Raw genomic sequence first — 25,026 nt, 5'->3', positions numbered from 1 at the left:
TAATTACAAGAGAATTGGGTTGGTAAAACAGAATACTCAGCTACACTTCTTTGCCAGTTGTACGTGTGCAAATAGGAGAGCGAGTACCTAATAGTTAGTCTTCAGTATAGAGAGCTTGAGTGGGTCACAGGCAGTTTAACTACACCATTTCTCAGATAGCAGTGTGAAGGTGAAATGGGTAATGCTTCCATGCATGCTTTGCATTTCCAGGGTTGCCAGCCATGCCCAACTCTGGAGGCATCATTCATGTTGTTTCCATGTAAATGGTACCTCCTAGATTTGTGCTCCAATTGGCTAAATTCACATAGAATACAACATGAATTGTGCCCACTAAAATTGTACACAACGTTGATAAAATACATATTACCTTCTCCTCTATTCTCAGGAACTTTGTTCCATCCATCATTCTCTCCGTTGTGTGCATCTCTAGTCCCTCGCATTCTCCTTACTCTTTCCATACAAACTTGCTGAAGTGTCTTTCATCATCATAGTAGTAGTCATGATGCTGCTGCTGCTGCTGATGATAATGATAAATCTCTTGCCTACATCACATCTTTTTCAGAGGTGAAACTTTTTGAGAGTAGTCTACACTCCTGTCCTCAACTTTACAACCACTCCACCTGTTGATTTTCAGGCCTTATCTTATGTGACTTCTTTGTGGCATGAGCCATTATATACCATCTCGTTCTTCTGGAAACTCTCTCCGTCCTCCCCTTTTGTGATCGCACTTTCCCCTGGTTTTTCTCCCAGCTCTCTGTTCCCCTCTCAGTCTTCTTTAGGAGCTCTTCTGTCGCTACTCAGTCCTTATGTCTTGTCTCTCAGGGCTCCATCCTCTGGCTCTGTTATCCTTAGTTTAGTCTATTTCCAATTCATTGGCCTAAGGCAAATCTCTTCCTCTAAAACTTGCTCCTCCTCCTAGGTTCCATATTTTTGAAATCTATTTTTAAAATTCCATTGTAATTTGCCAAATATACTACTATCTACCCAGATGCCCAGGTCTGAAAACTTGAAGCTCCTACACCACTCCCAGTCCCATTACCAGGAGGTAAAACTCTCAATATATTGTACCCTTCCAGAAATAATATTTAATTTATATATAAGCTTATATGCATTATAAATTCAATTCATCCTTGACTTTCCATTCTTTCTTATCTCTAACATTCCATCAGTCACCAAGTTAAGTTAGTTCTAACTCTTACATATATGCTGATCTGTTTATGTCTTACTCCCACAGACACGCTCTAGGCAAACCAACATCTTCCTATATTATTGCAACAGTTTTCTAACTGGACTCCTTGCCTCTGATCCAGTCCTTTCCAATTCATTGTGCTTCAGGTGAACTTTCTAAAATATACACCTGCTCAGATAAATCAGATGTCTAATATCTTCAGTAGTTTCCTATACCATTCAGGATCAAGTCCAAATTCAGTTTGTTTAGTACAAAAGCCTTTCTTAATCTTGTCCTGTTTATCTCTCAGCTTTATCTCCTATCACCTCTTCCATCTCATTGTCTCTCTGTTTACAAACTCACTTTCTTCTTCTTGGAATACTATTTCTCATCTTCCTGTGCTTTTCCCCATCTGTACTTCCTTCTTTGTAACACTGACTTTCATCATTCTTATACATCTACCTCAAGCATCATCTCTCCAGAAAGCCATTTTGGCCTAGATTCTCATTTGACCTTTTCCCTCAGTCTGTGCTCACACAGGTCTTGAATACAACTTTCTCTTAGCATTTGCCAATGTGTGGTGCAATCACTGATCCTTCTCCTACTAAACTGTAAACCACTTGATGTCTTTTTCTACTTTGTATTTCCAATACTTAGAACAAAAAGTAAATACTAGTTGGATGAATGAATAAACTATATTTTGATAGGCTTATTTTGAGGAAGAGTGCTTATTTTTGTTAAATCTGAATACCCAAATCTTGAAAATTTAATAAATGAATCAATATTTTTTCATGATTATGAAACTGTAGATTTAGTTATGATTGGTGTAAAGTACTTTAATGCAAATGAAAATTAATTTGTAACACATTCCTCCTTCTACTTAACTCCTCTCCATTATATTATTAGAGCAGACATGGTCAATAAGCTGTTTTGCTTTAGAGAAAAAAAAATGAGGCTGACGTCTACATTTGTTGATATTTTGTAACACTGCCAAATAAGAGTCAATAAAAAGCGATCGAAAGAAAGTTGGGGGACAAACAGATCTTATAACACCTTTTTCTGAAACAAAATGAGAGTATTTCCTTTTTCAGTATTCACTATGGTCATCCATATATCCTTTCATTCTTGTTTTTCTGTATTCATGTTTCTCCCTTGAACTCCTTATCTCTCTAGTCCCTTATCCTGAAAGCTCTTATTTTATCTCTCACTCCACCATTTTCCTCCAGGTTTTCTAAGTCTGTCTCCTCCCCAAGCCAAGTTCCCCAGGCTTTACTTGGCCCCCTGACCCCTCCTTCCTCTCCCAGGACTGTATTTCCCCTGCCTCTCGTTTGCCTCCCAGCAACCTAAGCAGAACAATACTGGAAGTGGAACTGGCACTCTGACAAAAAGGAGAGCAGTTGGAAAGAAAACTTTACTCATCAAGAAAGAGGCAAGTATCTTAAAAATATCTGTGGGAAGGTGTTGCTAAATCATCTGCTTCTTCAGATGTGGAACTTTCAACAATATGGTTTCCAGTTCGGTGGAGGTGGGCAAGAAGCGCCTTCTTGGGCTGGATGACTGAGCAGATGCGAGGAATTATAGACCTCAGTAACTTAGCCTTGAATAAAATTCAAGATTTTCCCCCTTTTATTCATGTTCTTTCTTTCTTTCTGAAAGCCCCGTTGCAGGAATTCAAAGGGCCAAGTTCTGCCCTCAGCTGTGAGTCATGACTCCCACTGAAGCCAAGGAGCTCATATGTATGTATTCAGAGGAAGTATTGGGCCTTGGGGACTCAGATTAAATAACAACAGCCCAGTCATTTGTTTGCTTATTTGCTTAAACCTTTATAAAAGAAGCACAAGGTCTGCTGTACCTGAATGCCTTTTTATGATCATTTTAAAAACACACGGTAGAATTTAAATTCCCACAGTAGATCTCCTGCATTATAACACAAATAATAACAGTCTATCTTACCCTGTGCCCCAGGTCCAGGAGAGAGTCATAGGAAAAGAGGCAGGAATAAATTTCTAACGTGCCAGCCTTTCACTGCGAAAGTTCTGTTTGCATCCTCAGGGAACTCAGCACCAGGGACTGAATTCAGTGTTCCCTGTAAACGGCATGAAATACCTAAACAGCTTTTATTTTTCAGAGCCAGATAGCTGAAGGTAATAAGGGCCACTCCACTGGCTTTAAGAAAAACAAAGGTACAAGCTAGATTCCATCCCTGAACTTTTCTCTCTAATACCTTCCTCTCCTGGTTCATGTACCTTTTTCTCTTGGGCTTTCCTCCTACAAGAAAATCAAAATCATATCCAATATCAGTTCTCTTTGCTATCCCTCTCCCAAAGGTTTTTTTTCCTATTAGTACAGAATCAATGTACTTTATTTAATCAAAATAACAACTATATCCAATATTTTTTTAAAAAGATGATTTCTCTAACTTCTAAAATGTGTAAAAACTTTGTACTCTGCTATTACTGTTGTAATGTATTTCTTTATTTTTAAAGAGCTTTCATTTACATTTCTATTGATTTAAAAGATGTTAAACGTCAATCCATTATAAAACAATAAAAACATAGAGATGAATACAGCAAAAGGTAAAAGGGAACTTCTACCAATTCCATTTTTCAGAGGCTTTTAACAGTTCTCACAGTATTTGTGTTTAAATTTTTAGAAGTAAAATGAAATATTGAAGAGATTGGCCAAATACATATATCGTTGTCTCTCTTCCAGATATTTCTCAGTTCCTCACTCCCTAGAGAGGTATTTAGGGGCAGACAGGAGTGCTCCAGTCACCTCTGGCTTTTATTAATATCAGCCCCGGAATTTGGCACCTTCTCTGCCCAAGTACAGATCTACCTGGCAAATTCCTTCCCTGCAGCTTGTCCTTGGCCTTCATCTTACTGCCTGAACACAAGTGGAAATGCCTTCCCACGCTTCTTAACTCCAGCTACTCCCAAGATGCCCAAATGCCAGGATTCAGAGTTCATTCTCATTGTGCCCAGTCTCTATCCTTTGTTTTTCTCTTGGCCTGAAACTTGACACTTTGGCTCATATGGCAAAATTAGGCCTATGTTTGTTTCTATGTATAAAGAGGATTAAACTGAACCAATATTAAACAAACAAACAAACAAAACTTTGTAACATTGACATTGCTTATGGATACTAGAGAACTAAGGAAAAAACAAAACTAGTAGGATTATGTAAAGTAACATTAATGACATCACTTATGTGAAATGGTTATTATTTATATCTAAATCCTAAAGTACACAATACTGATTAACCATATTATTCAATACATGTTATCATTCATTCATCTCTTAAGCAAACATTCATTGCCTAGTGAATTTTAATTTCATTGTAAATATGATTTTATGACACCTGTATCAGATATTGTTTTATAGGTTAACACCCTCCTTATAGAAACATCATCTCCATTCTTTGGAATGATTACTGCTTCAAACACATTCTCTAACTTAATGGTCAGCATGAGTTGCCATATTTAATGTGAGCCCACACACTTGACCATTATTGGTGGATCCAGTAATAGGCACTGGACTCAACCTAAGCCAAAAAGATTTCTTCTTCGGGAATTTTTTGAATGAGAACTGACGGCCAGTTTGTTTTTGCCCTGAGGGGGAAGCTGTGGGAATGGGATCTGAAACCCAGGAGCTTCTGGGTACTTTCTTTCCCACACATGGAACAGTAGTTCTCAACCTTGGCTGCACATTAGGATCACCTCGGGAACCTTTGAAAAAATGCCCTGGCACCAACCCCCAGAAATTCTAAATGACTTGATCTGGGGTGGGATCCAGGTGTCAATATTTCTTTGAAACTCCCCAGGTGATTTGAATGTGCAGCTAGCAATGAGAACCACTGAACTGGAAAAAAGTTTACAGTGAGAAGGAACAGAGTCATGACCAGCAGCAATCGCCAGAAGAGACACACAGACACACACTGGTGGCCAACCAACTCCTGTTTTAGGTATTCCGCAGGCTGAATTGCTTCCCAGGCTTTCTTTCTCACTATTCTGTTGATGAATTCTTTTTTCAAATTACCTGAGATATTCCAGTGTCTTTCCAATAAATCCTCCTTTTATCCTAAGCTAATTTAAGTTGCATTTGTGTGATCTGCAAACAAAGAAGTCCATACTAGATCTCTGTTTTTATGTGCTCAGGCTTAATAGATTTTTACACTTGTAGAATGGTTTCTCTCCATTCGTGTCCTCCTTCACTAATTTTTAAAGCAATAATGCCGACAATATTCCAGGTTCTGTGCTAGTTACCAGGAATACTAAAACAAAGAGACTATACAATCCTTTTATTTGAGCAGCTTCCAATCGAGTGAAAGAAATGGCACATCAGCAGAGAGAAACAGCAACATAAGAAGACATAATATAAGTATTGGCTAGTTACTTTGAGAACACTGAGGAAGTGTATAGTCTGGTGAAATCAACAGAAGCCTTCACAGAGGAGGTAGCCTTGGTAGTACCTATGGAGGAATGAATTAGTGTCACCTGGTAGACAAGGGAGGGTCAACTGAGGAACTACATAGCCAAGGGCCCAGCTTTATAAGATAGTAAGGGGAATATTAGGGGAATTAAAATATTTTTGTTATGGCTTGGGCTGAAAGTTCATCCTAGGAGTCAGGGGGCAGGGCAGAGACAGACAAAAACCATGGACACCTGCATTTGCCATGCTTAAATATTTGAGATTTTAGCCTGTGGCTCCTGCAGAGACTTTAGAATGGTTTAGATAGAGCTGTGCCATGAACAAATTTGCATGCTGGAAAAATTTCTCTGGAGAACAGATTGGGCAGAGACAAGACCGTCAGGAAGCAATCAAGTCAGGAGGCTATTGAAACCGTCCAGGAGAGAAATGATACGATCGTGAACTAAGACTTTGACAGTGAGAACCTAGTAAAAACAAAAAAATAGAAAGTAGATTCCCCTGGATGTGATAATCAGTTGAAATCAATTAAAGAGAGTGTATATGTGTGGGAGTAGTGAGAAAAAGAGGATGGGAGCGAAACCCTAAAGAAGGCTTATATATAAGGAACATCAGGGTATACAGTTGGAAGAAAAAATGCTTGCAAAGGGGAAGGAGAAGAAGCAAGAGAACTGAGAAAGCATCGTACTGTGGAAATTAAATCTCCAGTGTCTTCTGTACTGAGTTTAAATACAATGTAATTATCCACCAAATAAGGTTCGTTTTTTTTTCTTTAGATATATCTTGTTTGCACTCCAAGACTAATCAGGGCATAGAACTGATTAAACATAACCAAGGGCTGCTGTTTTTTCTGAGCCTCCTCCCGTGCCCCAGCCCCCAGAAGCCCAACTTTATCTGTACTCGGATAGTCTGGCAAATGGGAAAACTGGAGAGAGATGAGGAGGGAGAGAGGGCAAAGCATACAACTAGATGTCTGGTGTTGACCCACTTAGGGGTGATGACAGTGGGACAAAATCCAGGCCAGCTGTGGGCTTGTTGGCAGGTGAACAAACTGGAGGTAAGGCCTCATTGAAGAGGTCTGGAGAACTCCAACAGGGAACAATTGGAATAGTGGAAGGCTTGCTTGAAGCTTCAGTATGTGGTTACAGTGTAGGGCAGTATATTCATAAGGTGAGACTATTGGTCTAGGCTCTCAGATCTAACATGAGATTTCTATCTTTATCATTTTCTTTGTTCTCTCTAGGCCGTTTACTTTAGCAAATGGTTCTTATTTAGATTTTAACTACTGAGTAGCTATATTCTGACTAATAAAATCTCCTCCTACTATGTAGTCTGCATCCACAATATCCCACATTGATGTAAATATGACCACAGTTCTCACGAACCGGAGAATGGGACACCGTAAACTATCACAGTTGTGTGTGTGGTGGGGGATAGGATGAGGGGCAGTCTGGTGAATGGGGTTTTTTCCCCTCCAAATAGATTTCTACCACAGATCCTTACTATACTTAGTGTAAAATTCAAAAGATTTTACCCGGACCAAAAGACACATGTGTCCTGCGTCCACGTCATCTCACAGCCCTTTCCCTCCTTGACTACATTCCAGCCACTCTGACCTTTTGGTTTTTTTTTTCTCATTGGGCAAACAAAGTCATGGTGTCCAGTATAGACAGTTTCAATAGTATATTTTTTTAATTAATGGAATACTGGATTTAAGTCAGGGCTTCAAATATGAGAGGAGACAGGAAGTCATTTCTTAGGAGTGAAGGAGAGGGAGAGAGAAGTTGGAAGGAAGGAAGCAGGAAGTCCCGCAGGCCCAGAGCAGAGGCTGGAAGAAGCTGCTGTTGCTAGATGACCTTCTCTGTCCTAGCAATTCCTCAGAATGTGCCTCCAGCAACCAATGGGCAGTCAGGATCTTCCTCCCTGGGAAATAGGGACTACAGAGGTAGAGGGAAAAGTCGAGAACATTTCAAGGAAGAAGCTGAATGAAAGTAGTTCCTGAATGAACTACTCTCCCATGCACTGTGAAATATCTTATTTATAAAGGGTCTGAAACCATCTTTTAGTGGGCTAATCAGATAGGAAAACTAGCTCACTTAGAAATCGAAATAATGCATACCAACTTCACTTCCTTTTATTCTCTTAAACACTGGTTATAACATTTGACTCTAAAGGAAAAATGCTATATCCCTAAGACCAGTAGTCTCTGAACTCTCCCATTATGTAGCAAACTTGTACAGTCCTAAATTTGCTACAGCTCAATTAAATTCCAATTTCATTGTGTGCCTACTTGGTGCCACACTAGGCACTGACAAAACTGGTGTGTGAATGCAGTGTGTGTGTGGTGTGTGTGTCGTGGAAGGGGACAGTTCTGGCAGAAAGGGCAGAGGGAATGATCCATGTTTTTAAATTAGTGTTATTTAATAGTGAACTGGAAGGAAAGGTGATAAATTAGCAAAAGTGTGAGCAAAAAAGGAAACGGAGAGTTTTAAATTAAACTGGAATTTTTAAATCCATCCTTAACAGCCCAAAAAAGAGAGCAAGATGGTATCAGGTGCACAGAACTCAACAGTTCTGGCAGCTTGGATGTTGTAGGAATTTGGAACACTGATTTCTGACGAAGGAAATGTGGAGAAAGGGGATCTAGTAAGAGCAGTAGTTCCTAATAGCAGTGCATAGATACAGAAAAGAGTTGTTGAGAAAGCCTGAATTTTCAATGACCCATCAATAATATCTGAAGGACAAATAGTCATTGATGAGAGGAAGGAAGTGTTTCTATATTTTCATTCTGCCTCAGTTGAATTTGCCTTCCAGGCTTCCATTCTCTCTTCTTTTGGTAACAACACTTGACTTTTTTTTGAGAAACCACCTCTACCTCATTGTGTATGGTCTTGGTGGGGCTGCTAGTTTTAAGGAATCCTGCCAGATCCTAGCCAAGGAGTGAGCACTTGCCATCGACTAAGACTCTGAGCAGAGCAGAGTGATGCAAAGTTGGAAAACACGTGGAACTGATTCATCTTAACGGCAGTGTTCTGAAGAGACTGCCCACAAGATTCTGCTCCGCAGAACTCTCTTTCCCCAGAGTGTCTGATTCCTGTCCTTTTTCAGGCTGAGATTTACATCTTTCCTTCCATTTATTTACCTTTTAACCTTTATGTATTTGTTTCTTGGCTTTATTCGGCCAAATTTGGTTTTCTATATTTGCAAACAAATGATCCCAGGAAAAACATTGGAGACATTACCTGGTAGATTACTCAATGCAGTTATAGTTAGATTATGGATTAGTTTTATTTTTTAATAAATTACAGTATTCTCAAACTCTACAAAACTTTGGAATTTGAGCAAAATTGTAATTTAATTTTTTTGTATCATGCCAACTGCATTGCAGAATTTGGAAATGGTGTAAGATTCTGAATAACACACTATGCCAGAGAAAAGCATAGGCAGGTCCTAGAGATATGTTAAAAATAACCTAATCCAACTGTAGGAGTTTTTTTGCTAATCGAGGGGATGCCTATAAAGTAGAAAGGGGTGAAGCAAAGATAAAAATCAAACAAGAAAATGCTAATTGCTAACCTACAATGATTTAAGGGATGTGAGAATAGACATTATAAACATTCTTAGGTGTGATAATTGCATTAAGATTACACACGAAAATATTCTTTTTATTTTTTCATGTGTTTAGGGGTGAAATAACATGACATCATGATTTCCTTTAAATATGTTCCAGCAATAAAAACAACATCAAAGAAATCATGAAATCTAAAACAAGTGTAGCAAACATGTTGATGACTTCATGGAAGTCCCTTATAATAGTAACATTCTCTCTACTTTTGTATATATTTGGGAATTTCCAAAGTAATGAGCTAAAAAATATCCAGTGAAACACCTTTAAGAAGTTAATTCTTCTGTGTATGTGTATTCTTGAGTTGACATTTAGGTCCTTTCATCATTTTTGAAAAACCCTTGGACATTACATCTTTTGGCAGTGATTTTCACCCCATCTTTTGTAATCTGCTCAGTCTCATGATTTATAAAAGATTTACTTATTAGCAGTGACCTGCTGACAGTAAATTACTTTATTAAGCTCTTTCTTTGAAATATACTCCCTCCTTTAACACGCCCATCTACATCCAAAGGAAAATCAAATGGTAGGGATGCAAAATGAAGAAGAAAAAGCCTATGCTTACCTAACTTGATTTCTGTGCTCAACCTCTTTAAATGCTAAAATAATATGCCACCAAAAATCTTATTAAATGTCTTTTAGGGAAAACAAATTACTTTTCAAATATTCAAACCTACTGAAAAGATGTAAAGCTACCAGATTACCTAACACTGGTAGTCTTTGCTTCACCCTTGATGTTCAGGTAATTTTTAAAACCCTCAACTAGCCTGGCAAAAATCCTATTTCATTTTTTTTGCTTCTACTTTTTAATAGCAGCTGATACTGGAGAACAAAGGTGTCACAGAACAAAATGAGTCACTATCCAAACTATGAGAATGCTAGTGTGAACAATTATTGTACATAAATTAGATCACAGTACTTCATTCTCTTGCTTGGGTACAGCTAATATAGTCCATCCTCTTGATTTTTGCAATGTTTACTACAATAATGAACAATTTGGTTAATCTGCCTGTAAAAATTGATTTTGTTTGTCCTCCAATATTTTGTACTAATAAGTATTTCCCTTTAAAACATAGCTGGTTCTGCCTCATCAACTTCAGACTTTCATTTTTGAGTGAATCTTCTAATTATAAAATCATCCGGTGACAGTCTGGACAAAAATGGCATTCTGGTTAATACTCACCACAAAAGAATATGGATGCCTGAATTTATACCAATGCACATTCCCCCTTATTAAAAATGGAAGAACATGCAAGTTAGTTATTGACTATAGTTATGACTATACAGTCATACTGTTTCAGTAGGCAGAGACAAACGTAGGTGCTAACTATTCAGACAGAAATAAAAAAGTATTTGTTAAAGGAGGTCAGATAGTTTTACGTGAGTTAATTTGCAGAAGCAAATTGAAAACTTGAAAAGTTCTGATGATAGGCGACACCAATTGGCATTTTCTCAAACATTCTGCTAAAAGAAAAGAGGGAAGTTTGATAACATCAAGATCAGCTTCCCTTTTGTAAAGTTTTCTTAAATCATAACTTCTTTTCTATAGGAACAAAAGCAGCATGGCCCTATTTCAAAATGGGGACAAATAAATACTAAATAGAACTGAAAAAGATTTCAATGTGTCCATTTCATATGGTTCTTCCACTCAACTACAGGAATGTTATGTGGATTTGTTCAGGAATTATTGAAAAAGCAACAGGAAAAAGAATACAGTACATTTTTTTTCTCTATTTGGTCTATGAATTAAGGGAAAAGTGATACAAGAAATGTTATTAACTGTACTCTACTCACGGGAGCAGCAAACTGTAGCTAGCCTGTGTTTTGTTTATTTCTCCCTTGTTTCAAAAAAAGATTTCAGGCACCTATAAGATTTTTGAGCAAGAGCGTAGTTACTGACAAAAGAGTCTCTGAAGTGCTTGAGAACCCGTAAGAGGAGGGTTCTCCCTGCTCCTTCTTTATGTGTGTATGTAGCTCTCAAACAGTGATTTGGAAACGCTTCATAGCAAAAACTGGCCTTCTGCTGTCAGAGAGAATGTTTCAGGGGTAGATCAGCAAATAGTATAGACCAGTGACTTCTGCAAAGTGTTTGGCCTCTATGGAAATCATTCTTCCATCATTCATGCTCTCCACCAAAACTGTCTGATTCATCCTTCCCACAGGTCTCGACCCAGGTGTGTGAGGGCAGCACCCAAAGTACAGAGAGGGGTGAACCTCTCTGTTTCAGCATTGCACACATCTGTGAGGTAAGAAATTAGGACTACAAGTGGCGAATGCCAAAGAAATTTAGTTGATGCACTTAAGGACTGAAATTTAAGCAGCAAATACAAATCAATCCACTTCTGACTGCCATTAGATATGGGAACCCCATCCATCTGAGAGCCCAGAAGATGGACTGTTAATGATATGTGACCAAGATGGAGAAAAAAAGAGGATCTAAGCATGACAAGGACAAACATATTTTTCCTGGGCATAATAGGTTAAAGATTTCACTAATTTTTTAATTTTGGGGAGGATTGGAAGGTAGTGCCAGAACTGAACTATATAAAGAACATTTTTTTCTACCATACAGCATACTATTTGCGATTTTTGTTTATCCATGTGTTCTTAAATGATCTGTTTAGTAAATTGTGCCCAGCTTATTCCATTATCCCTTTCTGCCATTTTAAGGTCCAGGACTTAAAACTGTTTCTGCAATTGTGAAAGAGAGATATCTAAATCTGGTTGTGTTCTTCAGGAAAGGCTACACAATACTGGCATAGTTAACAATAGCAGACCACTCAGCTCTTTAACTGTTAGAGGTTTACTTCTAGCTTATAAGAAATCTCTTGAGAGTCTAGTTGCTCTCCAGAGCAGCTCCCAAGGATCCAGGGGTGCTGTCTTCTTATAGCTACACCCTCTGGAAAATGGGGCTTCCAGAGCCACAGGGGCAGGGGAGAAAAGTGCTCCTAAGAACCTTGGCTGGAAGTGACAAACTTCATTTCCCCTCAAGCCCACTGGTCAGTACCAGTTACCTAGCCCCAATCTAACTACACAAGAGAGTAGAAAAATGTAAGAGAGCCACATAATGCCATTGTCCCTGACATATCTGATTACTACAAGTAAGATGTGTGCTAAGAATGACTAGACAAGGTAAGTAATACCTCTTCTAGAAGTCTTTCTCAAACATTAGCAAATATAAAATCATGCAGGAGCTTGTTAAATGGGCAGATTCCCAGGCCCGTATGTCAAGTTTAGTTTTGCTGAGTTGAGGTAGAAATAATACCTTAATCTGACTTATTCTACCAAGGTATATGTGTTGCATGGTGCATATGGAAAGAAGACTCTGTATGGTGCAGAGGCAATGTAAGAATTCTCTTTAGGGGACTGGAATGTCAATGAAATGAAACTAAAATTCAAAAACCATTCATAAAGGAAAGTCAGTGTTTTTTTAAGTCACCTCTTCTATACACAAGGGTGTCCATTTTGCCCTATGGTCCTGGGAAGTTGGACAAATATCCCACCATGCCTTGTAAGGACGAATGTAGCACTACCAAAACCTGTGTGGAGAATCACATTAGATCAGGGCCTTTGTCGAGGCTCCTTACTTTCTTCTCAGGTTTTCTTCCTCTTTTGCCAATTGCTCTTGTACTTGACTTGGAGAAAAAGCAATAAAGGAAAACATCATGTTTGCTTCTCCTCCAATCTCTAAAATAGGGTCATTTCATTCTTTATTTCCCCTCAGATTGTTACTGAGACTTCGTGCTTGTCAGTTGTTATTCTTTGGAAGGAAAACTAGAAGAAAAAAATTAGATGATAATATGAGTAATTTTAAGTGAAGGCATGCACAAAAACTTCTTGAAAATCAGGTTGCAGTATGCATTCTTATTTTAGATTTGCCCCTGTTAACATAGTCTCAATAAACAGGTGCATACACTTCCCCAAGCTGTCACTGTTGTTTATTTAGCCTGTATGCTTCAAAATCTACTGATGGATGATACCCAAACAGCTTGAAGCTTGACTTTCAGAAACCAGAGCCTTGAAGTTTTAATGAGACTTTCTTAAAGCGTAGTCCAAAGAGTTTGTTAGAACAGGAGCATATCTCTCAAAGATACCATAGGAGTATCACATTTGTATGTTAATTTTAGTTCAGCAAATAGGAAAAATGATTATGAGTAATAGCTCTCAGCTTTCAGATAGTTCTTTTCATGTTCAAAGTGCTTGACAAACATTAATTAAATCACTGGCAGTCAAATTAGATAAATATGTTCTCTGTATGTGCATAGCTGTACCTTCCATGCAGAGTCTTCTAAATCACATCGCTGCAGATCAAACATTTTTTTGCCATCTGAACTTGGTTGGCTGACACTGATTCCAAGCAACAGATAATTACTGGAAGGGCTAATCATGAGGAGAGATTATGTAAGCTTTCTTTGTTTTTAAACAAAAACATGAATTTATCCTTGATAAAAGGTACAGGACGAACCACAGTATAAAATGTTTCTGTCTCTAGTCCAGAAGGTAACAGCGATAAAGCAAATTCTCTCGCAATGTTGGAATAGCTAAACCCTAATTTAAAGAGATCATTTCATCATCAGAGAGTACATTTTATGCTTCCTGGGCTACTGATGTTTTTGGCCTCTTTAGCACCAAAAATAAGAAGGCTTTTCATGCTAACTATGGTATTGATTTCAGCAATATGGTAATTGTTCATTAATGCTAGGAATCCTCTTCACTACTTACTTGAGGAGCATTTGGGCCAGCAAATTAAACACAGAAAATTTCACGATTATTTTTAGAATAACTTATACTTCTTTTTCCTTCATTGAATTTAATGAAGCTTTCCAAAGCATCCCAAGAGATTAACTGCTCCCAATGGACCCCAAAATGAAGTACATTCCAAATAAAAAAGAGTACTAATAGCATTCCATCTTTCAATAACTCCTAACAAATTAACACACTCTACCCACCTGTATCAGACAATCGAGAGAAGACATGCACAAGCATGTGCTGCATGTGTGGACACAACTTGGCCAGAGTCAGGCTTGATTTCCTCAAGATGCTCAAGCTGCATAGCTACAAATAGAGGAGACTTAAGTTTCCCCTTTCATTCTGACTGCCAAACTAGCCTAGTCTGTTTCCAGGGAAGAAAAGTACTAATTAATTGTCTTGCAATTTGCTGAACAATAGAACATCTAGTTCAACCAAGTTGTCTTTTTGGAAAGACTTTGCCAAAGTCCCTCTTGGAGTCATGAAAGCTGTTCATGTGGATCTCACAGAATGGGATTTGTTTCTCTTCAACAGACGTGCTAACCTGTATGCCTGTAAACCTAAAATCTGAGAGATTCTTCTTCCTTACTAATGAAAACCTGGAGTTCAGCGAGGTTGTGTGACGTGCTCAAGGTTATACCCACAGCCAACATGGTTTAGACCGGACAGGTAGCAGTAATAGAATCAAAACTGACATGGTACAGCATCTGCTGTAATGTTTCTGCTGTTAGATTCTTGCCATATCCCAGGAGTAAGAGTGAACTTTCTCTGAATACATTTAGAGCAGGGAGTCATTGATGAACTGATTTTTGGCCCAGAAAAACATATAAGATATGTTTCTGTGGTAAAAGTTTGTTTTCCCTTCAGTATGGAGACAGAATTAGACCTGGCTGGGAATGTTTACCTGGATTTAAAGATTTAATAGTATCCCAAACGTAAATAGCTTTAAAAGGTAACTAAAATGTACATATGCTTTTTACCTTTTGAGTTGTCCTGATTCTTACAAAGGTCACTGCCTTCATTTCCTCACTTCTTACCACCCCACCTTATGAAAACTCTTCTCTTGGAATTGACACATGACATCTTTCTTGTTAATTATACTAGCTTTTATTTAAAGCTTATTCTCTTTGACCTTTTTTCTGCATTTGATACTGTGGGCTTTCCCCACCACTGACCACCCCTCACAAATACCCAACACTTCATCTGCTTGACATTTTTGTCTTCCTTGCTAACCTTGCCACCAACCTTGTCTACCTCACATCACCTCCTGCCCGGATTATCATGCAGGCTTCCATCTGGTCTTCCAGGTCCTAATCTCTTCCTCCTCTAATCCAGAATGCCAGAGTGACTAATCTTCCAAATATCCATACTTTAACTTGACCTCAAAATCCCTTCTTACCTACAAGGCCTTACTTACCTTCCCTGTTTCATCTCCTTCACTTTCCTCCTGGCTCTCTACACTCCAGAAACACTTGGCCTTTTCTGGTCTCAAACACAGTAAGCTTGACTCCTCCTTAGGGCTCTGTACTTTTACTCTCTGCCTGAACCGCTCTTCTCCAGATGGTTCCATGATTGCTTGTTTCTTTCACTCAAGTCATTGTTTAAATGTTCCTCAGAAACATCTAACCTACTTTCCAGACACTCATTTTGACACCTTCACATTTTATTTTCTTCAGAACAGTTATTACTATTTAATAGTTTTGTATTTATTTTTTCCTCTCTGTCTCTCCCAAGTGGAAATCAAGCTCAATGAGAGAAGAAAGTTTTTATTTTACCTCCAGAACCTAGACTAGTGCTTAAACATTAAAGAAAATTTGTTGACTGATGAACACTATAGATTATATTATTTCCAATCCATTCAGCTCTATTCTCCACTATTTCTAAATAAGCACACTTTATAGTCCACACAGATTGCCCATGGAATTTATTCTCCACTGGGTCAGGTGTGTTGACCTTTTTTCTCCAACCAGATTGTAAGTTTTTGAAAGGCAGAGGCCCTTTTTATACTTTTCCAGCCCTCTAGGCCTAGCAGAGTGCTGAGCAGCATTTGGTACGTATTTAACAAACACTTATTGATTTATTTCCACTGTAACATTATATACTGCACCACTGAGCATTTTTACATTAGTAGGGCTGAAACGGAAATAAAAATAGGTCGACCATAAAAACACCAGCACAGGGCCCATGACAGGGTGAAAGCTTGCTTTCTTACCTTCTAATTCAATTTGAGTAGCAAACTAAAGTTTTCTTGATTGGGGACATGATGAATAGGAGGGTTACCCTGCAAAAATTTCTTGCTCCTTTCTCCAGCAATTGTACCTTTTGAGTGCCGACCATCTTCCAACTCTAAGGTGTCAAGGTCTATGTGTACCATTATCAACTCTAGCCACAATCCTAACATCATCTTGGACTTCTTGCTCTTCTTTGAACCCTCTATATACTCACGGAACCCTCTAAGTCTTTTCCTCAGTGGCATTTATGTCTAGTACTTCTTTTTAAATCCCACTTGCTACTTCAGAACCCGACAAGGTTATAGTCTCCTGTCTTGTCTTCACCCCTCTCCCCCTGCCAAATCCGCCCAGAATGATCTATTAGATCAAGTCAAATTTCTCAGGCTCGAATTCAGGCCCTCTATCAACAGTTCTACCCTATCATTTCAGCTTGGTTTTCTATTGTTTCTAAAATGAACCTCCTGTTTTTTTTTTTTTTTTTGAGGAAGATTAGCCCTGAGCTAACATCTGCTGCCAATCCTCCTCTTTTTGCTGAGGAAGACTGGAGCTGAGCTAACCTCCGCGCCCATCTTCCTCTACTTTATATGTGGGATGCCCACCACAGCATGGCTTGCCAAGTGGTGCCATGTCAGCACCAGGGATCCGAACCGGTGAACCCTGGGCCCCTGAAGCAGAACGTGTGCACTTAACCGCTGTGCCTCGGGGCCGGCCCCTGAACCTCCTGCTTTGATTCATCTGACCTCCTAACTTTGCCCCATTCTTTGCTTGCTCATTTTCTTCTCAGCGCCTTTTTTCAAGTAATTTCCTTTACCCTTTTCCTATAAACCAATCTAAATTTTACATTTTCGTTTTTGTCCTTTTAAGAAGACTTCCCTTAATTTGCATGGATATTTTCCAGTTTAAGATTTGGATTTTACAATTGAATCCTTGGTTATTAATGGTGAATTGTTTATTCTTTTATGTTTCAGATTTTACCTCCCCTGTAATGTTGTAATTTTCTTGATAATAGGAAATTCATAATTGTTACAATCATGCACAGCTCTTGGCATCTCCTAGGATGAATATGTTTGGTTGGGACATGGCTCCAGAGACCTGGCCAGAATTGCCTTGATTATGAAAATGAACCCTGACTGGGTGAGATGGAGCTTGTGCAACAGGAATCCTTGAAACTAGTGGGACAAAATCATCTTTGACAGCAATACCTTCCTAGTTAATGCCAAGTTCAATTTCTGAGTGATGACTCACACCATGTAGGCAAAACTGCAAAGTCAAAGACATCAGATGTGAAAAGCTTTATGTAACTGGTAACTACAAGCTAGATGCTGGCAGGTATGTGAGACAGGAGACTTGAGTTTGAATCCTGAATTTGTTTCCAATTAATTTAAGAAATTTTGAGCAAGCAACTTACCCTCTCTGGGCTTCAGTTCGTCATCTGTAAAATGAAAAGATTAGGCTCCAGATGATATTAAGAACTAGCTAAGTCAACTATAAAATTACACGATTGTATTTCCAAAGCAAGGAAATGGCAGCCATGGCCTTTGGAGTTTTTCCTATACTTGTTCTGTGAGATAGGATTTCTTAGTTTCATGTGTAGTTAGGAACTCTTGCTTTCAGCTTTTGGCATTTACACTTTTCTGTTTCCCAATTTGTGTTAAAGTGGACGGACAGGTGTTTTATTAGGCTTTCAAATGCTTGTAGTGCTGTTGTTCAATTCGATGGTGGTTTTAAACTTTGAAGGTCCACATAGAGCCTGGATTTTGTTTAGAATGGAAGATAGGGTCAAATATTCAATGTAATAATAATAATGTTTACTCACATAATTTAAAGCAACTTGTGGATCTAACTCCAAAGGCCTTATCAGTTTTCTTTATTTTGGATGTTTCTTATTTCCACATCACAGCCTAACTCTTCCAAGCTGCAGTTTTAAAAATGAAGTTACCAGACTTCCAGTTACATTTGCAGGTTTTGCCTTCTCCTGACTCATTTAACGCACAAACTCCTTCCAAATACAAAATCCTTCAATTCAGAATCACAGAAATTTAAACGTGGAAGGGACAAATTCCTTATTTTGCAGGTAAGAAAACAAGAGATCCAAAAGTTCCTGGTGCTCCTTCTGTTGACTATGTATTTTATTAATATAAATGCTAAAGTGAGGTTAGGTTGCAGGGAATAAACATCCAAAATCTGTGAATTGTAAGCCCCAAAATTCCATTCCTTGATATTTAAGAGTCAATTAATACATTATCGCATAGAGAAAGTATACATGGCAACTAAGCAAGTTTGCTTTGTGACTGTTAACTACTCAATGGGACTCTTTTCAGGTTAAGTGGGACCGCGAACGTTCAATTGTCGAATATTCAAACTGCATCAAGTGTGTGGAGTAGTCAGAACCGAAAGGACACGCAAAGTGTAGGTAAGGGACAGCGTGTGAGCCTGCCAAGAGGGTTCCGAGAGGGGGCCAGAGGGAGAGAAATAAGGACGCGCTGGCGATGCAGGGGCCGGAGGCGCGAGCTGCCCAGCAGGGAGAGGCGGCAGGGAAGGAGCCCCGTACGGCCGGCGCTGAGGCTCCCGCAGGCCAGGGAGAAGGACGCACCAGCAAGAACGCTGCAGGAGGAAGCCGAGGCCGACCTAGGGAGCAGAGAAGACCTTACAGAAGAAAAGAGAAGGCGCCAAAGCGAGCTCAGAACAAGACTGGGGGGTTGGGGAAAGAGTACAAAAAAATTGAAGAGACGGACAGAGCGCTGACAAGAGAGGGGAAAGGGCGAGCAGGGAGGTGGGAAGCGAAGCGAGCGCCTCGGGCAGCGGGCAAGTAAGGACGGGAGCAGGGGCCGTGAGCCCATGGGGTCGGGGTCCTGCGGACCCGGCGCCCGCAGCGTGCGGACCGCGCCGGGGGCGGAGCCTTGAGCGCGGGGGCCGGCCGAAGGGGCGGGGCTTGCGCTTGAAGCGCCCTGAGGCCGCGGGCCGGGAGGGGCGGCGGCGGCGGCGGCCGCGGGGGAGGGGCACGGCGTCAGCGCGTCGCCGGCTGGGCCGCGCCGGTGGCCAGGAGGGAGAGACAAGAAGGAGGAGGAGGAGGAGGAGGTGAGTAGGCTCCGGGTTGGGGAGCCGCGCAGGCCAGCGGGGAGGCGGGGAGCGCGGCCCCTCCCCTCCCCTCCCCGGCGCCCGCCTCGCGGGGCCGCGCGGCGCGGAGTTCCCAGAGGGGCAGTGGCGGCGGCGGCGGCGGCGGCGCGGGGAGCCGGGGGGCGGGGCCGAGGGCCGCGCTGGCGGCGCGCTTCCTGGGCGCACGCGCTGCGCTTTCCGCGCGCCCTGCCGCCGGCCGCCCCGCGTTGTGAGCGGGCGCCTAGGCTGCTGCGGGTCCGGCCTTCTGAGCGCCGGCCGGGTTCTGATTTCATTTTCTTGGGTTCTGCGCGTTGTGCGTACCTGCTTCGCGCGGCCGCGAGGGGCGGGGGGCGGCGCGTCGCCCTGGCGTGGGGAGAAGGGAGGCCGGGTTTCCGGGCTTGACCTGAGGAGGCTGAGGGGCCTCCTCGCCGACCACGAGGCTGCCAGGCCGAGTTCCCCGTGACGGCGCCCCTGGCCTTCCTGAAGGGAACCTTTGCGCCCCGCCCCGTTGTCGCCCTCACTCCTCTAACCTCCCCAGCTCTCACTCCCCGCTGTCAGCAGAGGCTCCACGCCTCACTCTGCCGCCTCAATCCCTGCTCTCGGCATCCAGCATCTTGTTTTGATGGGGATGTCGGCAGTCTTTTGAGGGGGAGCGGAGGGGGCAGGTTCTCCGAATTGAAGTCCTGTAAATCCAGCCATGTCCCCTACCGCGAAGTCGCAATACGACATTTATTTAACCTTTAGTCCCAAGGGAGTTTTTTTCTTTCTCTCGCAAATACAACTTTTAGAGTCTGAGAACTGTACTGCATTAGATTGCTTTTGAGATAACTCTTACGTTAGCCCCTGAGGCAGTGGGATGGGAGGTTCGAAGAGAAGGCTTTACATTTTTTCCTTCACTTGTATCACAGTTTGAAATGGAAACGGTGAGTCGACGGTGATTTTCCACACGGGGTGGGTTTCAGAATGCAGCCCCCGTGTGCCCTGGCTCACCTTGGTGGTTTGGTGCTATTCCTAAGGTTGATTTTAAAGCTCAGCAGAGTAGTAAGGTAGAGGAGCTGCCGAAAAGAAGTTCATTCGAGTTCAACAGAGCCATTTTGTTGGAGTCTATTAACCTGTTTAACCTAAAGCTAAAGCATGGCACAAGTTTCATCTAGGAAGCCACATACCACGTGCAATGTTGAGTTTTAATTAGTGCATTCCAGGTCTGATGTGGAAGAGATTCTCTTCAGCTCCCACTCCCTTTTATTGCATATTTTTCTTAGGATCTCGTATTTAATGGAACAGTTTTAGTGTTGAGGGTTGGAGGAGTACCTTTTGAGTCATGAAGCTTTCTTTGACAAACTTGAAAACTGAATAGGTAAAATCTGAACCATGATACTGAAATAAGGTAGGAAACTGAAGTTTATAGCACTACCAGTTTGAGAAGTTAAGATGGCTTTTTTACTCTCCTTTTGAAACCGTGTTGATATTTTAATCTTATGGACCACAGAAGTACAGAATTTTCTATTTGTAAGGAACTTTAGAAGTTTAATCCAACCCTGTCATTTTACAGAGATAATCAGAGTTTGTTGAAGAGGGTTAACGGGAGCTGACTAGATCTAGTTGACTTAATTAACTAAACACTTAAGTAGATAATTCAGACCTCCTCAATGGATATTCCTGCACCAAAATTTGTTCTGATTTTGGTATCTTAAAAAAAGCCAAGTAATCACTAAATTTTCATTTTTTTTTTTCTGTTTTGAGTATACGCCTTAGTTTGTGATTTGGGTCCATTAGATACAAATGATATAAATTATTTATAGTTAGGAAATGTTTACATTCTATCAGTTGAAACAGTACTCCAGTTTTTTTGAATTTAGTAATTATTTTCACTTCACGAATGTTTGTTCATATTCTTGATTCAGATAGTCTGTGTCAGCCCCAGGATATTGGCATTTAAAGAGTCTTAGAGTTATGGTGACCTTGACGTTAATTAGAAAGAAAGGTCCTATACCTATGTAGTAATCGAATTACAGCATCTTCATCACTTTTCTCAGTGGTCCTCAGAATGCAGAAGTCCTGAAGTCCTTGCTGGGGTGGAGTGAATTCTTTGCATTTCTCACACCCCAGTGTTTAGTGTAGGCATTTGGCAAATACTTCTTGGCTTGTCTGCACTTTCCCTGATGGGGGCTTCATGAAAGATGGACCGTGTCTTATTCATCTGTGTATGTCTAGTGTTAAGTATAGTGGGTACTCTGTAAATGCTTGTGGTCTTGTTGGCCTTAATCAAACTTAAGAAGGTAGCAGAGTGCCTGGAAGTCATGAATCATGATATTGTAAACTTGAAATAACTCATTTCCGTTTTTGTGTCGAATCAGATACTTTGTTAGGGTGAACTCCGATATTGAAAAAGTTAGCAAGTGTCAAGTATTTTACAAAAACTGAAGGAAGGAACATAACATTGAGGATTTTGTTAACATTATTTTATTCACTGTGACATTGAGAAAGGACCTCATTATTTAAATTTTTGATAGAATACCTCAACCGAGCTAAAATAATAGGAATTTTCCACTGGAGCAAAGTTAGACAACCATGAATTGAGTGACCCTCTAATTGTTACCAAAGGCCACATTTTAAAGTCTTGGGTTTTACTTTATAAAGATATATTTTTCAGCCTATAGACCTTTGTAAGGAACATGACTTTTGGAGGTCAGACTACTTTGGCAGGCTGACCTGAAATATTTTAAACTGTTTTTTAGGCTGTATTTGATATGTCTTGCTTGGTGTTGGTGATATTGACAAAACAGAAGGACCACTGTGTTTTTTTTTTCTTCTTAAGCTTATCTCCTCTTTAGTTAATAGATCAGAATAGTGTGTTTTGTTTATTTAAAAAAAATTAACTGAGGAAAATTTTCAAGCATTTCTTTTGGAAAGTACCACCATTCCATCCTTTGAATAGCCTTGGAAAATAATGTTTGGGCAAATGCAGGGCTAGCTGCATAGAGTGATTCGTATTTGAATATGTAGAGTTATATAAATAATAGCTTTCCCAGGAACAACATCTTTGGACTACACGCATTTTATTTCTACTGACACTGTTACTGAAAACAATTGTACAGAAGACTAGGATGGTCTTTAATTTATGGGGAGCAACGCATTTCACATCTATCATTGCTGGTTCTTGTGTCAGTCCCAGTCTACCTGGCCTACCCACTGCGAGTTCTGTCCCTTCCACTTAGTTCTTGAATTGACTTTTAAGACTGAAAATACATTAAGACCCCCACCCCCTTCAGGAGGTGGGATCTGGAATTATTCTGGTGCGTTGAGCATCTCTTGCTTACAGAGGTATGGTGTCTCACTGTATCCCTGGCACGTACTCAGTTTGACTATGAGATTCGCGTTTTTAAAAACCCTTTACTCATCAGTTTTGAAATATAGAGCATAAACATCTTAATGAAGTGTGTGAGACATCTGGAATATTTCAGTATAGGTTTATATGGAATTGGGGTATAGAATCATCAATAAGAATTAGTAAGAATATCTAGTTCTTTTCCCCCATACTTGAAGGTTATACTTAAGTCATTTAAACAGATGACAATTTTGTGGGTTTTTTTGTTATTTATTTTTATTTTTTTGAAGATTGGTACCTGAGCTAACATCTGTTGCCAATCTTCTTTTCCTTTCTCCTTCTTCTCCCTAAAGCCTCCCAGTACATAGTTGTATATTCTAGTTGTGGGTCCTTCTGGTTGTGCTATGTGGGATGCTGCCTCAGCATGGCTGGATGAGCGGCGCCGTGTCTGCACCTGAAATCCGAAGCCGCGAAACCCTGGGCAGAGCACATGAACTTAACCACTTGTCCACAGGGCTGGCCCCTGAATATTTATTTTTAAAAATAATCAGAGGAGCAATTCCATGGCCTTTCTTTAGTAACTGTTAAATAGTCCATAGAGTTGATATGTTTCTTGAGTGGTTCCTTTTTGTATTCCAGGTCCCGGTGGATCTGAAGCCTTCTTGTAAGCCTACTTAAGACAGCTTGGCCAACTCTCTCTCTTTGTCGTCTCCTCTTGCCTCAGGGAACTGGGACTATTTTTTTCAACTGGTGCATGGTTGGGGTCCTACTTCAGTCTGGGTAGTACTTGCAGAGCCAACATACTGTGATACTGCTTCCTGGACTTGCGCTCACTGAATTGGTCCCATAGGAGGACAGGTCAGCTGAGAGCTGGGCTTTTTGGCTGTTACAATTTGAATTTTTTTTGAGGGTCAGCTTTTCATATGCATCAGGGACTCTAGGACATCCTGGATTCATCCAGTCATTGCTTAGATCCCTTTCCTGACTACTTTGCTATTGGGTTCTCTCCTTTTTTATCTGAGTCACTGAGTGGGTGATTTTTATCCAATTTCAATGGTAGCTAATTATTTTTCAAGTGTTTGTTTTTTCTACCTGTGTCTTCTCTTAGTTTTGAGCTTTCATTTGACCAGGTATCTCTTATACTTAGTTGCCATAGCACATTTGTTTATTATCTGTCTTTCCTTCTGGACTATGTCTACCTCAGGTGTTGAGACTGAGTCTTTGCTGTTCCTAGTGGTGTCCTCAGCACTCAGTACAGTGCCTGACACATAGCAGGTGATAAATAAATATTGATTAGGTATAAATTCATCCCACGACTAAGTCTTTTATCAGTATGGGAAACCAGTGTTCATATAGAAATTTAGAAATCATACAAGAAATTCAGACATTTAATTTTCATCATTAGTACTAGGGGCTCTGTGTATTGTAAATTATAAGCATACTCACATAAAAAATAGCTTTATCAGTCATCTGCAGGACATTTATTTAAGAAGAAAAGGTGAGGCTGGCCTGGAGACCGAGTGGTTAAGTTTGCGCACTTCACTTCCATGGCCCCGGTTTCGCTGGTGTGGATCCTGGGTGGGGACCTAGTACCTCTCTTAAAGCCATGTTGAGATGGTGTCCCACATAGCACAGTTAGAAGGACCTGCACTAGAATATTAGAACTGTGAACCCAGGGGCTTTGGGGAGAAGAAGAAGAACAAAAAACATTGGCAACAGATGTTAGCTCAGGTGCCAATCTTTTAAAAAAAGAAGAAAAGGTATATAATTTTCACCATATATTGTTAAGTATTTTGCATTTCCATTTTTCTTGAGTTTGATTAATATGTATGTATTATTTTATATTTCTTACACATAAAAGTTGTTATGGCACTATAAAGAAGTGAGTTTAATGGCCCTATTTTTGTTCATTAGTAATTATATACTAAAGAGTAAATTCTCATTAAAAGGCCCTTAAATGCCTGCTCATAAAAACGAGAGACTCTTTGATTTTGTTCTGCACACAATCCCAGTTATTGTATTGAGGCAAGTCATCAAACTCCTTAGTAGTCTAAACCTTTAATTTGGTTTCAGAACAATAGTCATGTATTGAATACCCAAATTGCCATATCTTTAGCAAGTACTGCAAACACTGTATTAAAAAGGTAAAGACCATAACTTTTCTTGTAGAATTTCTTGTGCTAATTTTTTAAAGAGGACTTTTGAACTAAATTTCCCATGAAGGCCAACATCTATACTTTTAGTGATAGTGGAGTATATGTGTATGTGTAGAGAGGAGGGGGGTGCTGATTTTTGTAGTGGTATTTTTAAGTGGACAGTTGACTAATTATGTTGAGGTAAACACTTTACAACTCTAAAAGGAAACTTCAATTATCTGAATGAAATGAGGTACATGAAATTAA

General features: G+C 40.1%; 1 protein-coding gene and 1 long non-coding RNA gene across 44 annotated transcripts in view; one reads left to right on the top strand and one right to left on the bottom strand.

Annotated features, from left to right (window-relative positions):
- Positions 1–8,013: 8,013 nt before the first annotated feature.
- On the bottom strand, positions 8,014–19,892 carry LOC123285270 (uncharacterized). The gene is made up of 3 exons (XR_006526938.2): positions 19,618–19,892; positions 17,609–17,632; positions 8,014–14,275 (listed from the first exon to the last, which is right to left on the bottom strand). It is a non-coding gene; the product is annotated as an uncharacterized lncRNA (long non-coding RNA).
- Positions 19,138–25,026, top strand: part of GTDC1 (glycosyltransferase like domain containing 1) — a 424,168-nt gene continuing 418,279 nt past the window's right edge. For 22 of the 43 annotated variants that reach the window (XR_011502793.1, XR_011502792.1, XR_011502788.1 and 19 more), the window contains exon 1: positions 19,138–19,278. The gene's annotated coding sequence lies outside the window, so the exon portion shown is untranslated. Of the gene's footprint in view, positions 19,279–19,480; positions 19,610–20,085; positions 20,220–25,026 lie in introns of those variants that run through there. The other 21 variants (XR_011502795.1, XR_011502794.1, XM_070507640.1 and 18 more) reach the window with 15 other exon arrangements.

The sequence above is a fragment of the Equus asinus genome, chromosome 4 (genome assembly GCF_041296235.1).
Source record: "Equus asinus isolate D_3611 breed Donkey chromosome 4, EquAss-T2T_v2, whole genome shotgun sequence".
Lineage (NCBI taxonomy): Eukaryota > Metazoa > Chordata > Mammalia > Perissodactyla > Equidae > Equus > Equus asinus.
The sequence above is the reverse complement of the archived record's forward strand: the minus strand, read 5'-3'. Positions and strand labels throughout refer to the sequence as shown.